This window comes from Pristis pectinata, chromosome 2 (genome assembly GCF_009764475.1).
Source record: "Pristis pectinata isolate sPriPec2 chromosome 2, sPriPec2.1.pri, whole genome shotgun sequence".
NCBI lineage: Eukaryota > Metazoa > Chordata > Chondrichthyes > Rhinopristiformes > Pristidae > Pristis > Pristis pectinata.
This window is the reverse complement of record NC_067406.1, coordinates 80,718,101-80,736,251: the sequence shown is the minus strand read 5'-3', so window position 1 is coordinate 80,736,251 and position 18,151 is coordinate 80,718,101. Positions and strand designations below refer to the sequence as shown.

At 39.1% G+C, this 18,151-nt stretch overlaps 1 long non-coding RNA gene across 1 annotated transcript in view; it reads right to left on the bottom strand.

Annotated features, from left to right (window-relative positions):
• Positions 1-289: 289 nt before the first annotated feature.
• LOC127567002 (uncharacterized) overlaps positions 290-18,151 on the bottom strand; it is a 58,068-nt gene continuing 40,206 nt past the window's right edge. The window contains exon 3 of the long non-coding RNA XR_007955830.1: positions 290-476. This is a non-coding gene — a long non-coding RNA (uncharacterized LOC127567002). The remainder of the gene's footprint in view (positions 477-18,151) is intronic.

Genomic DNA, 18,151 nt, shown 5'->3' with positions numbered 1-18,151 from the left:
ACTTCTCTTCCACAAATGCCTAACCTGAAGAAATTCTACTCTGCTGACAAAGGGTCTCCAACCTGAAATGTTGACTCTGTTTCTCTTCTCATGGACACAACCTGACCTGCTGAGTATTTCCAGCATTTTCTGTCTTTGTTTCAGATTTCCAGCATCTGCTGAGTTATTTTAATTTTTTTTCAGGTTTTTTTAGGTGTTGGACAGAAGATTGCATTATTCTCTTTTGAATAAATTTAGATACTGGCATCTGAAACGGCAAAATGCAACACATAAAGGCCTGGTATGGTAGCAACGCCACACTTAAATAGGCCTTTCTTTTCAAAAAAAATCATTGGCTGATGCATTTAAAAGAAATCTTTCTCCTCACTTTTGATTCAGGCTTCCTTTTTTTTCACTTTCTGTAGGAACTCCTTCCCATGTTTTGCTCTTCACGGATCGATGTCCAAAATCCAAGATTGGCAACTGATAATCAGTCCCTACAAGTTAAAGAGAAAGAAGCCTCACCTGCTCTTTCAAAAAAGTCAAAAAGCAACTCACAATTTGGGACCCACTGCATACAGCTTCAATTGAAATGGTTAGAAAATTATGAGCAGCTAGAGCATGTGTCGCTGAACTCCCAGCAGCAATGCAACCAGAAAGGGTGCAAAGTTGGAAAATTACCTCTTATCTAATTACTGCTTAGAAAATTACAGGTAAAGCAGCAGAGTGATTCATTTATTAGACTAGTATCCAGAGACCTGGACCATTGATCTGGAAGAATGAATTTGAATTCCATCATGACAACTGAGGAACTTAAATAAAAAGCTAGATAAGTGGGAATATGAAAGCTACTAAGAATAATAATGAAAATGAAACTACAGATTGTCATTAAAAACTTGCCTGGTTCACCTGTCTTTCAGGAAACAAATTTATCATCCTGGGTCAATCTGGCCCTTGGATCCATCAATGTGATAAACATTTAACTTTGGTTATCACCTGAAGAATAACTTGGAATGGGCAGTACTTGCTGACCTTTCTAACTTTAAAAAAATGAAACTAAGTAACTGGTCCTATCTGACCAATAGCTAATAAAAGATACTGGCGCAACATTTCCTTGGGCTCTTCAATGCAACTGCAGTTTTAGAGAAGCTGCACACAGGAGTGGAGTTTTGGATAGAACCATTTAAACCCAGTTGCCATTGATTAATCAATTCTAAAAATTCCATCAAGTATTTGAGGTCTTATTGCAAGTAACCCGACAATAGATTTTAATTTCTATCATTTTCTCTATTGTTTAAAGGGAAAACTCAGAATCTTGCAAGGCAAGTGGTGGGCCACCTTCTTGTCGTGCTACAGGATTTAGACCCTGTGGTATTGAAGGACTAGTCAGGATTTCTCTAGTCAGAAACTCACTGACTTTCCAAGTCAGGATGGTGTGCAAGTTGGAAGGAAACCCGCCAGTGGTGGTGTTCTGTGATATGCCTCTTGTCCTTATCCTTCTCGGAAATGGTCGTTCATTGGCACTTCTATGGCGTGATTATTACTTACCACTTAGCAGCCCATGCCTGGATGTTGTCTAGATCTCACTGTATGCAGATATGAACAGCCTCATTTGCTAAGAAGTTACAAATGGAATTAAATTTATGAATTCATCCGGGAACATCAAAACTTCTGACTTTAGAATGGAAAGAAGTCAATGATGAAGCATCTGAGGATGGTTGGGCCTATGGCACTGCCTTGAGGAACTTCTTCCACGGTGTCCTAGGGCTGGGATGATTGACCTCTAACAACTACAGCCTTTTTCCTCTGAAAAATACTTTGGTTTGTATCATCATAATTTCTATGCTGAGGTATTCATTTGGCTTATGTTGACCAGTATCCCCCCAGGCTGAGAAGTTCCACAGTACATTTAAACAGCTGCCTTTATGCTTTTCCTGAAGGCAATGTTGCTGTCTCCCTTGCTCATGCAAGCAGCCTGAGGGTAGCAATGGCATATCTGAACAGCTGCAAAAGCAACTGAAGCTGCCATGCAGTCTGGTTTCCAGGAACAATGAACTCACATCCTGATGTTGGCTCAATGGATTGTGGTGGGTTCCACTGTCAGCCTTGCCATCATGCTGTGTTATAAATCTGAATAAGTGTATATTTCTCACCATTCAGGATGCAGCTGGTGCAGCCAGGGTTGCCATCCTCTGAACACTGATCAAGATCAACATGACTTATTCCATGCCTCATCTCCCTGACTTCCTCATGCTCTCTGCCACACCCAAAGTAGAGGGTTCTTGCCTTCTATATCCCTGCTCCTAATTGAGTGTTTCTAAGCTGATGCCTGGAACGGTGATGCAGCAGGTTTCTCAAGGCAATTATTTGATAAACTAGACAATATAACAAAGGTTTAAAAAGTAAAAATATCACATAATATTACAATTCTACTACAGAGGTACAACATGCATAGCTTGATTTTACCTGTTAGATATAATTACTATATTTAGCTAGTCTGGATGTCAATTATAGAATATTTTCTATTGGGTGTATCCTGAGCCCAAATAGGCAGTGAATATTGATTGCTTGGAAACCCTTGGCTTTTCTTCAAGAAGGAAAGCCCCAGCAAGAAATGGCTTTACAGAGTGTCTGGGTCTATAATGTGCAGGACTTTGAAGTAAGGTGTTTGAAGAGTGACAGATGTTGCATTTTGAAAGACTCCTTTAGAAACATCACTTTGTCTTTTTTGTTATTGTTTTTGCAACAGAAGCAATTTAATAATGAGATTTGTATCTGTAATATGGTAGTTACAGTATTTAATATACTTGAGCATTGCTGCCACAACCAGCCATGACCACAACCAGGATGATGTTCAACTATGAGGCCGTACAGAGCATCACCTCTGGAATCGTTTCTGCTGTTAGGCTGGGATAATTGCAGAGTGATACACCTTGCATTGGATTCCATGGGCAAGTATATTTTTCTCTGTCAAGAAGCATGTTGAGCAATTTTGTTTTCACTCTGCTGATCTTAATAAATCATCTCTGTTACTGTGGGAGGTCCATGGTGAGAAAATACAAGTAGTGCTTTTGTCTTTGAAGTGACTGATCATGCATAGCTGTTCTTGTATTGCCATCAGTGCCCTATAATGCAAACAGGGTGGATTCAGACAACAGTGGCTGAGACAAACACAACCACTTCTATTTGCAAAATATTAATGTAATAAGTGGTGTTAATTTCTAATTCATAAGGTTTGTATTGTCTCTATAATGATTGCCCTGGGTTTCATAGTATTACAGAATTCCACAAAAAACAATAATAGTTCTTTAAGTGGGTGTATGTTTCAATTATCTGCTAATGCTGTTCGTGGAGTCAAGAATTAATTATCCTTTCCTCTGGTTCCAATTACACTTCTGGGGTCCTTTTCCTCCACTTCATACTGTGGCCAAGTGAAAGATGAGAGGTGGATATATGAGAGGCTACAGATGCTGGAATCAGGAACAACGACCAATCTGCTGGAGGAACTGAGCCGGTCGAGCAGCATCTGTGGGAAGAACGGAATTTCCAACGTTTTGGGTCAAAACCCTACACCAGGAGTAAGAGTGGAGAGGGGAGAGAGCCAGTATAAAGAGGACAGGGGGAGGGATGAAACAGGGGCCAGAGGTGATTGGTGGACGAAGAGGAGGTGAAGGATGATAGGCAATTCAAGCCAAGTAGCGGAGGGGAGGAGTGGAGTTGGGAGCCAGAGGCAAATGGATGATAGATGGAGGCAGATGGATTCATGTAGTGGGAGGGAAGGGTGAAGGTGGAGACAGCTAGAAGGGTGATAAACAGGAACACAATACCAGTGCTGGAATTTGCCAAGTAAGTAAGGTGATAATGAAAACCATTAGGGGAGAGGTGAATACCAGATGGAACCAGGACCACATGGGTGGAGGGGGAAGAGGGAGTGGGGAATCTGGAGGGTGAAATGTGTGTGTGAGTATTAGGTGCTGGAATCCTGGAATCAGGAGGGGAAGGGGGACAAGAGTGGGTGATGGGGGCACTATGAGGGGGGGGGAATGTGGAGAGAATATGGGAAGGGACAAAAATGGGAGGGCCGGAGAGGACTGGGGGGGGGGGGGGGTGCTGGGGGAGACATCGGAGGTGAGAGCTACCTGAAATTGGGAAATTCAATATTTGTACCATTGGGTTGTAGACGACACAGGCAGAACATGAGGTATTGGTCCTCTAGTTTGAAAAAGGTGCTGAGGATAGACATGTGGGTGTAAGAATGAGAAGGGGTGTCAAAAAGGGATGCAACTGGGAGCTCTAGATGACCATTGTGGACACAGCGCGGGTGCTCTGCAAATCGGTCTCCTAGTCTGCCCTTGGTCTTGCCAGTGTAGAGCAGGCCACATCAGGAGCACTGAATGCAGTAGACAAGGTTGGAGGAGGTGTCTTAAAAGAGCTTGTTAAAATTACGAAATGTTTTGACAAAGTAGACAATGTTTCTTATGGGGAAAATCAAAATTAGAGGCCATCAAACTACGATAGTAACCAAGAAATCAGTAGGAGAATTAAGGTGAAACACTTTTACACAGATAGCGGTGAGGTTGAAACTCACTACCTGATAGAATGGTTAACATGAATAATAGTTAAGAAGAGGCGAGATTAGAAGGGAAGGGATTAAAGGTTATGCTGGTGAAGGTAAATAATGTCCAATGGGAGGAAACTTGAATGAAGCATAAATATCAGCATCGATCATTGGGCTGAATGGTCTATTTTGATGCCGTATAATCAATATAATTCTTTGTACATTTTGGCTTTTAATATAAGATGCATCACTTTTGTGACAGAGAAAATAGAGAGTCAGCAGTATTTAAATTTGCTGTCCAGGAGAAAGTCAAGTGAAAGGTAGGTGCCGATTCACACCACCAGTTGGAAAACTAAAAACCTATCCCAACATTTATGTGATTAATAGGGATGAACTCATGAAAAAGTTTTATTGGGTAACCTGATAAGGTAAATGTGGCATAAAATTAAGCCATCAAAGGGGATCATCTCCTTTCCCATTCCTACAATACACCCGTCATCCACTAAATCTACAACGGCACTATTATACTCTCAACTTATCATAAGGTAAATTGAATTCTGCTCTGCAGCCACTGTCTCAAGCTCAATTACCACATGGCAAGGGCTGGCATTTTTTAAAAACTGTACTTTATACAATCAATCATGTAGAGTCATCAATTTATCAAGTCATGTAATAAAGAAACAGACCATTTGGCCCATTGGACATGCAACAACTATCAAGCATCCAGTTACACTAATTCTGCACTAACCTCTTTTTATTCTCCCCACATTCCCCTCAAATATCCCCAGATTTTACCTCTCACATGTACACTAGGAGCAGTTTACAGCAGCCAGTTAATATACCATATGCTAGGGGTGGGCACATTGTCCACCTCCACAATCTATTTGCTGAAATGAACAGGAAGCACGTTAACAGCCTGTTTGCAAAGGTTGTACTTCTGAACTATCAGAAAATATTTATTTCTCAGTTCACTTATTGCTCAGTTTCCTTGCTATCTTAACTTAAATAAATAATACTTTTATAATTGCCCAGTAAGAAAATATACACAAGGTAAAATAACTTAGCTTTAATTATTACCGCACATTTGAATGTTACCCAAGAGAACTCAGTTCCAAATCCTTTCAAATTTTCTCAGCAATTTTGCTCTGCAGGTTACAACCTGGATGGCACTTCATGGTATTACTTGCTCTGAATATCAAAAAAACCCAATAGTAGCAGATCTAGATGATAATACCTTTCCTTCTTTTTCTCTACACGTTATACTGATCCTCATAACATTTTACAAGGACAGCTGCTACTAAGAATATTTTGTGACCGAAATACATTGAAAAGTTATTAGTCACAAAGGAAGTTCAGTAGTTGAGAAATTGAAGGGACTTTCTGTTTGGATCAGATTTGCAGCTGAGATCACATCATTAATAATGGATGAAAGAAGGGATTCATAACCCAGCCCATTTATATTCAATGTTATTTTTCACAATGGATTCTAAAAGAATCCTTGTCCAAAAATAGTGCCTATAGTGAAGCAAAATCTTGAGATACACGGATCCCTTTGTATGCTGAACTTTGTGCAGTTTATACAGCGCCATAATACTGGTGTGCATGGTCAGCAAAAATGATGCATTATCAGAGCTGTGCCCTTCCTGATTCCAGTGCAGAACTGCTTCCAAAAGGCTACAGAAGACTGTTTTACCCAAGGTGTGGATGACAGAATTCAGTCAAGGTTCCCATTCTTGATTTATATTTGGTGACAGCTGCCTATAGAAGGTAATTTGCAATCGAATCACAAAGAGATGTAGCCCAGAAACAGGCCTTATGGCTCACCAAGTCCATGCCAACATCATCCACCCATTTTTTATTCTCCCCACATTCTCAGCAGTTCCCTCCAGATTCTACCACTCACTTTCACACTTTGAGCAATGTTCAATGGTCAATTAACCTCCACATTATTGGGATGTGGGAGGAAACGAGAGTACCTGGAGGAAACCTACACAGCCACAGGGAGAACATGCAAATTCCACACAGACGGCGTGCAAGGTCAGAATTGAACTTGGGTCTCTAGCACTGTGAAGCAGAGTCCCAGCTGTGCCCCTGTACCACCCCAATACTTGGGCTCAGCTCTTATTCGTCCCATGGTAAAATATGCTTTCGCCAATGGCTGCTTAGAACTACATGTGAGGAATGATCATGCCCTACAGAACTGCCCATCTAAACTCGGCCAGTGTCTTCAAAAGGAAAAACAATGTCTTTTTTTAAAAAATGTAAAAGCCACTTGACTCATCTAATATCCTGTACATATGGGTCCTCTGCCAGAATGTAGCTATTTATCAGAATTAAAAATAAATACTATAAATTCTGAACCAGAGCAAAATGGCATCTGAAGAAATAAAGTGTATTAAATTTAGGTTGGTCACCATAATGAGGATATGTAAAGTATCAGCCAATCTTTCTCCTTCAGTTGGTGGTTTTCTACTATGTCAGCTGATAAATAGCCAGAATCCAAAAAAAGGGCTCAGTTTGTAAAGAGTTAAAGGCTGCGTAAGACTGTTAGTGCACAAAAGCTACAGTGGTGCATGGTACTTTATTATAGTTTGTAATATTGCTTATTCTATAATTCTATATCATACTTATTTTGCACTTTCATATGATATCATGTTATATTATTTGTAGTTTTTACATTTTACTAGTCACTGTGTTACTTAATTTCAATAAGCTTCTTGAAGAGTTCTGAGTTGTTCTGTTCTACAAGTCTTGGCTAGTTCTACCCCATCCAGATGGGTTCAGAGCCAAACAGGTTTTATGAATAGGTATCAGGATGGGCTACCTACAGAAGCCCTTGTGCAACAGTGGATGACAAAATGCAAAGTGTTACAAATATCTCCAGCTCTAGCCTAAATGGATTCTGAAGCATAAAGGTTTATGGCCATAGTAGCCCCCTTGACAGGCACAAGCAAACCTGTAGTGGCACTGCTCTGAGATTCGTTTTGTCTGGAACTGAGGGTACTTTTCAGCAAAAATATCATTGAACTCCCATTAAAATACCCATCTCTGAAAATAAATCATTTGTGAGAAGTTTTGAAGTCAAGACAAAATCCTTCAGCATCTGGCAAGTACTCCCTATAGAATTTATACATTTTAGAAAATCATAGAAAGTATTGAACATTTGTAGAATGAAACACCTGCCAGCAAAAATCAATCAGCAGCCTGCAGGTAATTGATGAAATCTTCCAATGGCGCTGAGGGGTTTCTTTGTACCCTTGAATGTGTATTCAGCTGTGCGAGATTAAGAGAGAACAGTAGCTAGAGCACTGAGCTCCATTTTGGCAGCACTGGCATGAAATCAGTGTTGCATGCTAAACAGCATCATTACCTGCCTGCCCCACATACTTCCGTGGCATTAGCAGTACATGTTCTAATGGTCATACCAATATGGCAGCGAGTAGCATGCATGTGTGCTCCCACTCCAATCAGCATATTGGAATGAGTTCAAAATTTGTAACAACCAAACAATGGGCACTATGGAGTTGAATTCTGTGATCTAATCTCTCCTTTAATTTTCTCATCTCTCTTCCTCCATCTATGTCATAAGCTTCTAGCCTTTTCCTTATCTTTCTTGATGCTCTTGACACAAATGAGCCAAGAATTATGATACCTGACTTCTTGCTTCCTAAAAACTGGCATGCAATTAAATCTGAGTTTCTCATCCACAACCTTACTCTATTTTACCTATCTCCCCTCTCCCCTCACTTCAGTCCACCATGGTGTTGGCACTTACAGCTATCTAAAAGCAAGATACTGCAATGCTGTTGATCTGATGGCTTTCAGCCATCGGTATCTGGCTCTTTGCAACAACTCCCTTCCTAAACCTCTACACTTCTCCCTCTTCCTTCAAATTTCCTTTTCAGAACTCGTTCTGCTAAAGCCTTTATTCTTAAGTTATCTCCTAATGTGCTTCATTTATAGTTATCTTCCTAATCCATAAGATGAGTGTGACATTTACTCAATAAATATTTGCTTAATAATATTCACTTTGCAATAACCACTAAAACGGACTTTGTTATTTTTTGTTCTAATTGTATTCTTCCATGTAAAAATTGTGTATAATTTATGCTTAATTTACGTTTTTCTTGTGAATGCTGCTTATATAATGCTATGTGCCTGTGATGCTGCTGCAAGTAAGTTTCCCATTGCGCCTGTGCATACATGTACTTGTGCATATGACAATAAACTTAACTTTGACTTTGATAAGTATACTGGATAAATTAAGTTTTCACTGTTTGCCTCTACCTTATGGATTGTTCTCCTCAGCAACATTATATCCGAAGAATTGTAATAGATTTGTCAAGCAAGATCTTCTCCAAAAGACTACTCTGACTTGCTCCAATGACTTTTAGGAGCTCCGCAACATCCTCCTTTAGGAATTCAATTAATTTGCCATACTTGGATCAGAAAAGCAATTCCCAATGAGAGCCTAATTTCAGATATTTCAGAACCACAAATGTTTTACTTTAACTGGAAAATCAATTAATCAAATCTTCTGCATGATAAGAATTATTTTAATTTATGTAATAATATAACCAGTGTTAATTGAAACTCAACATTGACAGGATTTTAAACTGAGACGCAGTATACCCAGAAATCAGAGACTGGCCAAAAATATTTAAGAAAAGAAAGATTGGCAAATTCCTTTACATCTGCCTCTTAGCACAAGTTGAAGGATTGAGGTCATACATTTGGGAAGTGCAAGTGCAGAACTTCAATAATGTACACATGCCCACATTTGTTCTTGGGGCTAACACATCAGCTACAACTATCTGAAGTGTTACTGAGAACCCTGCAGCTTCACCCCAGCAAGTGCTGGAACCCTTAGGAGAGGAGGAGAGAAAGTTCAGAAAAACCATTAAAATTCCTGGGGGCTTAATGATTTTGTTAAATTGTGCCCACAGTGATTTGACACAAATGCTAATGGTGTGACTGAGAAAACCTCAGCACAAGAATTTTAATTTGTTGCAACGTGTGGCTTAGTTCCAGACCATGCCCCAGCAAAAATATCCTCCAACTAGCAGGAGACCTTTGAAAGCTGTAGCTCTAAATACTATATCTCCTCTAGACTGGCTCATAAATTATAAAATGTCATGAAAATTCAGAATATCAATGGCTTGGAGATAAAACTCAAATCTGAAACTCCAGTGTTAAAGCTATAGGACTTGGATTAAAATGGTTCTCACCAGTATTCTAGTCCCAATTTGCCTTCATTTTAATTTGATGTTTCCACAGGCCAATCACATCACCTGGTTGCAAACTCCCACATGTCTGTAGTTCTTAGGAATTTGACCACCAGCCAGATGGAGCAGATGGTCACCAAAACCATAGGATGTGGGTGGTAGATTTAACATCATCATTATGTGGTTAACTTTGCTTTTGCAGCCAACTAATGGAAATCAGTTGGATATCTCCTTCAATCCATCTACTTTTCCTGCCCAGTCTTTGCAGTAAAACATCCCCAGGAAGAGATTGTTATGTATCAAAAGTAAAGATTGTACTCAGAGTTCAACAGAACAATTTACATGAAAGGTGGGCGCTGAACTTGCCGGCAACAGCTTGAACATATGTGAAAATTATGAGACCACAATAATTTTTCTCATCTCCTCTTTTAATGGTGAGGATCAAAGATCTCAAATGAAAAAAATGAGAAGTGTTACTTCAGATTTTAGTTAAATGTCTCCCTTCTTTCTATTTAAATTTAACTAAACTTTTGCATCACATAATGTTTTTTCATCCAACCAATTGTAAATGCTGAAGTCCATCTTTTTCCTTAAATTCTGGTCCTTTCCAATAAATAAAATGTCTTTTGGATGCTCAGGAGAGCAGCTTTGCAAGAGCTATTTAATCCACAATGTAGACTAGAAGGAATTGTCTTCTCAGGAAGGCCCTCACTGTGACACAACCCACTAATTCCAAAATTCCTACTATGTTCTCTTTTCCTAACAGAGAGATGAGGTATCTTGTCTTCTGAAACATAACGATGTGGTGTCATATGTTATGGGAAAATGTTTGCTATGATGGAGAACCCAGCAGGTGATGCTGGTTAATAGGAGGAAATATCAGTTGAAATGTATTGATAGATTCTGCATTCTCCCTGCATTGCACTTAAATGAGCTTTGCACAGATAGCAAGGAAAAATATTTCTGCCAATTGAAATAAGAAATAGTTGATATAGTGAAGGAAGTTCATGTTTCCTCTCCCGCAGCCCACACCCTACATCTCCTGGGACATGCGAGTGTGCATGATTTCCTCAATAAGCCTAAGTCTGGCTCCTACAATATCATAAACATTGCTGTTTAATTGATAGATTGCCAGAGTGCCTATTATAAGGCAACACTAAAGCGGCACAAAGAACCACTCCTGAAGCATACAGCAGAATCATATTTGATTGTAAACATATGCTGGTGGATTTACTGAGAGGTTCCCCTTTTAGGCAATGTCCATTAGCCATTTTTTGCTGTTCTTATGACTGGAACCTTCTCCATAAGGGGTAAATTATCTGACAGTTATGATGTTAGCAACTTGGAGGACAGATGTGCAATCCCACAGCAGCGATATTCAGATCAAGAGTGGCTAGGTTGTATCACCACTGATGTAGTGGTCAGAATCTTGATGGACATAGCTGAATCTTGTGTCAACACAAGGGAATGATTTACTTGACCTCATCTTCATTTACTTGGCTCTTTCTTTGTTCACGATAAGAGAAATAGCAGTCTTTGTGAAGATACTGTAAGACATTAATAGTGAGGACCCTATGGTGCAGTATTTCCTGTACACTTTCACAGTGCTGATTGGTAAACTTCAGAAAACAGAACTGAAAAATTTTCAAAGCACTTTCAGCCAGGATTAACAAATCAACAATCTGATGGCTTCGTGTAGACATACCCACTGTCATTAATTATCTGTATCCAGATAATTTGGTTCACTTCTTGTGGTGTTAGGAAGTGAATAAATGCACTGGTAATGCAAAGATTGCAAGCCCTGACAGCACTGCCAGCTACAGTGCTGAATTATGGTCCTAGCTGCACAGCTAGGATAGTTTACTCCAGTTATAATACAACATAACAATGTGGAAAGATGCTCATCTATGTCCTGTCCACAAACAAAAAAGGAAAATCTAACCAGGTGATCACTTCTTCATTATCTTCTTCCTAATTATCAGCAAAGTGGTGGAAGATCAGTTAATAGAGCTGTACTTCATTCATCAATACACTACTTGGTGACTGACAAACCCATATCTCTGGACCACATCATGGGCATGATTCAGACATGTACACAGAACTGAATGGCAGGAGATAAAGCTGTTGTTGTCCTTAATATAAAGTAGAATTCAACTGTACTAAAGGGCCCAAGCCAAACCATAACCAATGAGGGTCAAAGCTAAAACCCAATATGTTAGTCACACTTGTCACAAAGGAAGATGACTGTGGTTGCTGGAGGCAAATTACTTCAGACCCAGAACATTGCTGCAATTTACCACTCATCTTGGTCTAACCAAATTCATCTAATCCATCAATAATTTTCCAGTCAGCATACGTTCAGAAGTGGAGTTGTTTCCTAACAATGTAACAATGTTTATCTCTTTTTGTAACTCCTTCAATAATGAAACAGTTTAGTCTGTAAAGGAATAGGACAAGATTTAGGCTTAGGAAGGCAAGTAGTAGGTGACCTATATGCAAGCAACATTCAATTGCTCTTGTTATGCTACCTTAACTAAGACTCTCAGCATTTAAACCTTGGGACTTATAATGAACCTGCAACTTAACTGGACCAGCCATACCAAAATTATGGCTTCATCAGCAAGATAGAGCCTGGGTATTCCATTATAAGTGACTCAGTCCCAACCCTTCAGAATTGCTCTGTCCTCCAGGAGTGCAATAAAATGCTCACCAATTGCCTGGATGGTGTACCATCACTTAGGAAGCTAACTATCACCTAGGAAAACAATTCTACTTATCCAGCATCACTGCCACTGATGTTCTTACTTTTCTTTATTCCTAATTGGGTGTGGATATTGATGACATTTATTGCCAATCCTTAATTTCCCTTGAAATGACTGTGGTGAGCCTTCAGCCACCAACAACAAAAGAACGGTGATATATTTCCAAGTCAGCAAGATATGCAGCTTGTCAGGGAACTTCCAGCTTGTGGTATTCCCCTATGAAGTGGATTGCTTCCAAGCAGTAGAGTTTTGGGAAGTGCTGTTGAAGAAAGTAGCAAGCTGCTGCTGTGGACCTTTTAGATGGTCCACTGTGTGGCCAAGCTGCAACAGTGGTGGTGGGAGTGAAGACATAAGGTGGTGGATGGGTGCCAACAATCAGAGTGCTTTGTCCTGCATTCACGTGATTGTCTTGGGTGTTGTTGAAGGTGCAACCGTTCAGGCAAGAAGAGATATTTTCAGCATTCTCCTGACTTGTCCCATGTAGATGGCGGAAAAGACAGAGGGAGTTAGAAGGTTAGTCATTCTCTACGGAGTATCTAATATCTGACCTATTCTTGTAATCATGTGACTTATCTAGTTGAATTTCGAGTCAATTCTGACCACAAGGCTGTTGGTGAAGAATTCAGTGATTGGAATATCACCTAATATCAAAGTAAGGTGGGTAGGCTTTTCTGTGTTGGAGACGGTCATTGCTTAACACTTACAGTATGTAAGTGCTACTGACCAGTTATCAGGCCAATATTGTGCAGGTATTCAGTCTTGCTTCGTGTGTGCACTATATTATCTGAGAAGTTGTAAATGGAACTGAACAATAATCACCACTTTTGACATTATGATGTGGGAAACATTACTGAACCGATGAAAACTACCTTGACGGTTTCCTACAGCAATACCTTTGGACTATAATATGCAACAACCAACCTCTCCATCACCAATGGACTGTGATTACAATACATCCCCTACAGGATACATTACAACAACTTCAGAGTGAGGTTGGCAAGTTACTTCGCAGCCTATGTAGTCTCTACTAATTCAAGACAGCAGTTTCAAGTTCTCCTTCAAGAACCCCCGTCTTTGATTATTCCATTACAACTTGGACATGGTAGGGGTTCCTGAGCATTCCATGAGCTAAATCCTTAGATTCAGCATCCTTTCTGCCAAGTTTTTGGGATGGTTAAATATTGGGAGTAACAGATTACTAAAGGATAAATACAACCTTGTGCTGCCTGGGTACAACACACAAATGTGCATCATCCTCTTTCTGGGATCAGAGACCATCTGCAGATTAATGGAATGTTGGACTTCTCTATTTGCTAATATTGTTGGCAGTCATGCTGGTGTCTAATGGTAAGAAATGTCCAATGAATTACTTGACTGAAGGAAAGCTGTAAGTTCCTGAGTTCTTGAGGCCAATAGTGAAAATGTGGCCTTACTCAGCCCTGAAGACAAAGTGACCAGCATAAAGCAAATATGTGGACTGTGAGATACAGCTAAAGGTCCTTGTAGCTGACTAGAAGGAGGCAGTGGTAAAGAAGCTGAGTTAATAGTAAGGGACAATCCTCACCATTTGGTTCTGCCATACCCACTTCCCACTACTGACCCCCAACCTACCTTCCCTAGGTGTTGCTGAAGACTATAGGATCTCCACCAGCCCAGCTGAAGAAAGGCAGCTTCCAGATGCTTTGACGCAAAATGAACAGATAGCCCATGGCCTGTTCCTGGATATTGTCTCCTTTCAATCTCTTTTTAATGTCTTGGACATGGCTCGTGCTTTTCTTCCTCCATCCAAAGGATAACAACAATAACACCAGTTACAGCAAATACTTTTTCTTTGGGGTGATATAGCATATAAAAAAATAGCAATTCACCCAGAATCCATATTGCACAATAATATTTGGTCAATCAGTCACAAGTATGTAACCCTTTAAAAATAACTTCATTGACTCTGGGAGAGCAATGCTGGAAGGTTTTACTGATAGGTTGGATAATGGGCAAGGCTGTTTTTATTCTAAGTAAAAATGTGCTCAGTGTCTTAATTGTATCATGGAATCAATGGTTCTTGGCCTAGACTTCCATGAAAAATTAAGAGTGTCTGAACAATTCTTCCTTCACTAAAGTGAAAATTGGCTTGCATCTGTGGTGAATTACCCCATATATTGCAAATCACCATAAATTGCAGAATCATTGTTAACTTTGCAATGATATCACCCCACAGTGCTCTCTTTTTTAAAAAAATATACTTTATTCATAAAAATTGCTTATGTATATAATACATAACATTGAAGTCAATATTTTCAGCACGAGTCATATTATTCCAATTACTTAATGTTAGCACGACATCAGTTTTTATTTATGTACAACCCTGAGGCAAATAGTTCATGGGATTTTAATGCAGATTCTGGTTTGGTGTACTTAAACTGTGGCCCTTCCCCACAGAGCCTTGTAGTGTCTACTCCACTCCAGAAACCTGAGCTAATAGATTCATGTAGTCAGTGCCTGCCTGTAGCTCCATCAGCTCCCTCTGAAAAGCAGGAGCACAATTACACATATTCTGTCTTGGTTTTAAATACCCTCTCATCTTGGTACCTTTCGCCTTGCAAGGTTAATATTGGGGTTTTAGAACTATAGTTAATAGAAAATTGGGTGTCGAACAGAAAACATTTTCTGCCAGATTTTCTCCAGTAGTGGCACCCAGGGTTTTCCATGAATGTCAAGACAATGTTACTATGGTGACTGCTTTGTCTGTTCCACACCTAACAAGCTGGCTGTATCCAGCAAGTGTTGGTTGGAAGAGAAATCTGGCTGTGAGTCAGGTGTCTGTTCAAGGTGACTGGAAGAGCAACTACCAGTGCATACTTCAATCTGGAACTGCGCATGAAACAAGATGAAAGAAGTCAATTTTTGCAGGCTACCCTATTCATCAGGATTATGGATCAACTGATTAACATTTTAGAAGTGATGATTTTTAATCTGGCTTGAATAATGTAAGATGATATAAACTTACAGCATATGTTCAGCGTGGTGACACAGTATTCATGCTGATATATTGGAATTTTCTGAAGCAGAAATCATAGGGGTATTTTTTATTGGTTCTAAAGTTGCCAAGTACTTCATAAACCTTTCAAAAATTTACTGGACTGTCTGGAAAAACAAACACATTTTGGATTGCGTAATTGAACTGCCGCCCACTCCCTACCACACCACCACACCACCACCATCCTTCACACAATAATTTACATTTATCAAAAACAAATGTCAATTCAGCTGTTTTCATACACAGGCAGATTTAATACAGATTAACAATGAAACAAATTGCTGTTCCTCTGTTTTCCGAATTCCCACTGACTTTTATCCAGCATGGAACTCTTCTCTTAGCTTCAATCTGAAGTACGGATAATGGATGATGTCTTTATACAAAGCCGTTTGTTTTGGCATGTTGAATGCAGAAAAATAAACCTGATCTTTTCTTCAAAATATTTACAGCATAAAAATTGGGCATTCAACCTAATAGATCCATGCTAGTGACTCCAATACACTCAAGCCTCCTCCCATCTTCTTCATCTAACCCTATCAACACACCATTCTGTCTATCTCCCTTATGTAGTTCTTTAGCATCCCTCAAAATACATCCCTGTACTTATGTCAGCTGTCCCTCTGGTAGAAAATTCCACATTCTAATTATTTTTGTATAAAGGCATCTCTTCTGATTTCTTCATTGGACACTTTTACGGCTATTTTATATTTACTTGCCCTTGTTCTGGTCTCAGTGGCAAGTGGAAATATCATTTTTTATGCCAATCACATCAAATCCTTTCATAATCTTAAATGACTTCATCAAGTCATCCTGGGTTTTATTTTCCTTATTAATCTGCCCCCACTGCATTGGTGATCCAGATGTCCTTGTCTAAGTCCTACTGTCAGTGTGGAACTTGTCCATTCCCAGAAGACTTCCTTTGCATATATACAGAGGGCAACAGCAACAAAAGATTTTGTCTTTTTGCTCATCTGATTAACTAAGAGATCCAAGAGTCAGCAACTTTAATACCTCATAAAGAAATACAAGATTTAACCACTGCCTTATACGGACACATCATCCATTTTAAAAAAAAGTCTGTGGTGTCAAATTCAAACTACCTATACAACTCTAAGATGTTCTATCCAGTTTTATCTTTGCTATAGAATGACAACTGTTGATTACACGGTGTAAGCAAAGCATCATGTTCCACTTTCTCTGTCAATAAAGTGAAAGGTCAGTTTTGTGTCATTCTGAAGTACAGATATTAGGCCTTTAAAACGTCTCTTCCTCTGTCCGCAAAAAAATGTTGAGGACAGAAAGCTGTGTTTATTTATTTCGGCTAACTTCATTTACACATTTTGCTATCTACTCAAGTTACCCTAATTGATTCATTTTCAACTATCAACCAAGCTTCCCAAACAAAAACATTAGAGTCAGCAACACCTTTCTTTCAGGAATAAGGTGTTATGAAAGTAGGATTATCTTAGTCCCTGCAAATTTAATACCACAGAAGAACCTAACCACCTCTCATGATATCAGGTTGAAGGTTGTATCAAGGAGAAGCATTGGTATAAGGGAAGGAACACACGTTGGAAACCCACATGGGAAGTGGGACATAACTATAGGAGAGTCCACATTCTGCTAAGATGCTTGAGAATTCTCCTATACCAAGTGCAGCAGTGGATAAGAAAGGCAATGTGTCATCATGTTTATGTTTAAAAATTCCTTGGAAAAGGGCTCTGGTCAGCATGCCACCAATTTCCTTTATCCAAACCATATCAAAAGTGCCAAAATATCCTCACAATTAGATTGTTCCATTTCCAATTACCAGAGAAATGGTAAAAGTGAGTTTAGCATTATAGATATAGATTGAAACTCTCTCTAACAAATTGAAAAACACAATTTGATGGACAAAACAGTAATGAAGTTTAAGGCTCAATTACATAATTTTGGGCCATGAACTAAATATAGCAAGCCTATTTCTGTCAGCCTAATTTAGTTAGTATAGTTCACAAGTACAATTTCTTGCCAATGAAGTTCTCATTTATATTCTATGAAAAAATATCCAAAATCTAAGTCTGTTCTCATTAATGAATTAGCTTAACTTCTTTGGCACAAGTGATTTAACATATTTATAAAATTTGGTTACAATTCATAATGAATCCAGTGAATGCATGTAATGATTGCATTAGTTGCACTGCAAGCTAACAACATTCAGAACGTTTTGCCCAGTGATTTTCAGCAATATGCAGTAAATACTTTTGAGATTGCCTTAGTTTTACATTACTATCAGTCCCATCAGAAAGTTGCATGCAATTCATCCATGGATTCTCTGCTATTCGCTATGATAATTTAATACTTCAGAAATTTTAAGATCTCCCAAAGAAAGCACAGAACACAATGAAGGTGAAAAGTTTCAAACTATTTCATAATTTTTGTAACAAGTCATCCTTTGCCATGCTACCTGTCCTGTGCAGACTAAAATACCACAATACTTTAAACAAAAATAAAATACTACAGATGCTAGAAATATGAAATATAAACAGTCCGAAATATTCAGCAGATCAGGGAGCATCTGCGGAGAGAGAAACTGAGGTGACTTTTCTTTAGA